The sequence below is a fragment of the Paroedura picta genome, chromosome 3, assembly GCF_049243985.1.
Source record: "Paroedura picta isolate Pp20150507F chromosome 3, Ppicta_v3.0, whole genome shotgun sequence".
NCBI classification, from domain to species: Eukaryota; Metazoa; Chordata; class Lepidosauria; order Squamata; family Gekkonidae; genus Paroedura; species Paroedura picta.
The window spans coordinates 113190707-113193652 of record NC_135371.1 but is presented as its reverse complement, the minus strand read 5'-3'; the positions used below and the strand labels follow the sequence as shown (position 1 = coordinate 113193652).

The 2946-nt window shown below is 38.5% G+C and overlaps 1 pseudogene; it reads right to left on the bottom strand.

The window, feature by feature from the left end:
* Positions 1–719: 719 nt before the first annotated feature.
* Positions 720–846, bottom strand: LOC143834586 (U4 spliceosomal RNA; annotated as a pseudogene).
* Between the last annotated feature and the right edge of the window lie 2100 nt (positions 847–2946).

Genomic DNA, 2946 nt, shown 5'->3' with positions numbered 1-2946 from the left:
AGACTGACTGTTTGATGATTTGTTCAAAAATTTTGCCAGCTACAGATGTCAAGCTGATGGGTTGATAGTTACCTGGATCCTCCTTTTTCCCTTTCTTAAAGATTTGCCCGCCTCCAATCATCTGGCACCTCAGCTGTTCTCCAAGAAGTGTCAAAAATAATGGACAGAGGTTCAGAGATTACATCTGCAAATTCTTTTAGTACTCTTGGATGCAATTCATCTGGCCCAGAAGACTTTGTTTTGTTTAAAGAAACTAGGTGTTTGTGGACTGCCCCAACAGTGATCCTAGGGCACCATTCTCATCTTCCCTGTTGTGTTACATTTTTTCCACATTGAGCACTATTTCCCTCATAAGAGAAGACGGAGGAGAAATAGGAGTTAAGCAGTTCAGCCCTCTCTTCATCATCATCATCTGTTATAATTTCACTTTCTTGTCCTAGCAGTAGTCCTACCATATCCTTACTCTTTTTCTTACTTGAAATATAACTAGAGAAGCCTTTTTTGCTATGTTTAGCACTTCTTGCTAGCCTAATCTCATATTGAGCTTTAGCTTTTCTAACACTGTCCCTACAATTATTGGTTATTTGTTCATACTCATCCTTGGTAATTAAGCCTTCCTTCCATTTCTTAAATGCCTGTTGTTGTTTTTTTATTCCTCAAATCATTTGACCGCTGTTTATGGAGCCACCTTGGCTTCCTTAGGCTCCTTCCATCTTTCCTTCTCAAGGGAATTGTTTGTGATTGACACTTCAGTATTTCACTTTTCAATTGGGAAAAGTTTTCAATTAGCAATACTCACACCTCGGATTAACCTCATTGGCTACGATACTGCCACTGCGCAAAGCTTTCACTTTTAAGACACTCCCAGCCCTCTTGGACTCTCATCTCTTTAAGTCTTTCTGACCACGGGACTCTACCCAACATACCTCTAACTTTAAAATTGGCTTTCATGAAGTCCAGTCTATATGTACGACTACATAAAGGTTTTCTCTTTCTCACAATTAAAAATTCCAAAAGCACATGGTAACTACTACCAAGTGTGCCCAATACCTCCACCTCATCTACCAGTTCTTCCCTATCGATGAGAATCAAGTCTAAAACAACAGAGCCGCTGGTTCCCATCTTTACTTTCTGGGAAATGAAGCTGTTGGCAAGACGTTAAGAATTTAACAGAGTTTGTATTTTTAGCAGAGTTGGTCTTCCAACAGATATCTGGGTAATTGAAGTTACCCATGACCACTGTTTCCCCACCCTTTTTGAAAATTGTGTAATTTGGTCAAACAGTATCTAATTCAAGTCCCTTTGACTCGTTTGGTGGTCCATAGCAGACCCCCACAATAATACCACTCTCATTTCCTACTCCTTTTATATTTACACAAATACACTCAACTGAACTTTCATGCTCAGGTGGTTTCATCAAAACCACTGGTTACTCAAGGTCGTGATGCTCACGGGACAGTAGCCATGGTGCAAGCAGTTCAGTGTTTCTATAAAATGGCATGTGCATACTCTCTTGCTGTTCAGAATCTGTGTAAAGTCAAGAAATAGCATTTTAAAATAAAGAAAGATATGAGGGCATATTTCACAAGAGGCTGGTATGAGAAGAAATGTGTCAGTGATCACTGGTCAATAGATGTTGCTTGATCAGTAAATAAAGACATACTCAGAATCTTGTTCCTAGTTCATGAAGACAAGGTACAAGCAGTAAGTGTGTCAGCTGTTGCAGAACTATAAACACGTAATCCCTTTTGATATAGGTCTGTCAGAAACCAGACTGAATTTTGGACCAGACTGAAATTCAGTTCAACCCTCAGAACACCGAATTTGCTAATCTGGACAGGTTTATTTTTCAAGTACTTTAGCATCTGAGACAGCAGACCTTTTGAATGTGACTTCTTGGCTTCTGCTGTAATTCCTTCATTTTTAAAAGTAATGTTTATATTAGCTGCTCCCCATTATTAGAATTATGTATCCTAGAGTATATGATCTTATCACTTATTTAATTCAACAACACTGACTGATAATTGGATTTTTTTCTTTTTAACTCTTATTGAGAATAAGTGTTAACCTAGATTTGCATGGAAATTTGATGAGTAGGCTAGCTATAATTAATATGGAGGACCAGAATTATTCATCCTAATGAGAACACAGTGTGGTAAATAGCTATATTTACTGTTACAAACAAATAACTTCCTTAAACCCCACCTAGAATGTAAGACATGGCTGACCTGCATAATAATGTGCTTTCTAGCTTGCAAATGAGACACATAATCCATGGGCCATGTCCCAGGGGAGGACAAAGGGAAAGAATGTCAACTCTCTGATAGTTGTTAGATGAATTAAGTTTAAGAGTTTCCAGAGACTGATCTTCTATTTAGCAAGCAAGCATAGACACATGTAAAATGGTGGCGAGAAGTGTTTTAGGCTGGTGATATTTGACAATTTAATGCTTGATATCTTACTACAAAGATATTATTCCTTCTTCATTTCTCCTGGCTAAAAGTGCTTTCAGGCCATTTGTTTAGAGGCTTTTAAAAATATTTAGGTAGTTTTCACATCTGTATGATGTGCATATATAAGTGAACAATCACACCCTTCAGCATCCTCCCCATTATTACATTGCAGTACACTGTCTAGCAGGAAATGGACACTGGCTTAGATGGCAAACACAACTAAACACAAACAATACACAGTCTGCTCCCAAACAGCAGCCATAAATACCAGTCAGATGGCAGAGTTCCAGAACTTGCCTGGATTCTTTAGATTAATTAGTGTGATTTCAGAGGCCAATCTAATAGACTTTCAGTCCTCTCCCAAAGCAGCAATGCATATCTTCTGGGCAATAGGTTCTCTGGGAAAGGTGCTGCTCACCTCTTCAATTCTCAATTTCTCCTTCCCTCATACTCGTGGAATTCAATTAGTAGTCACTAAAAAGAATAGCTGGGG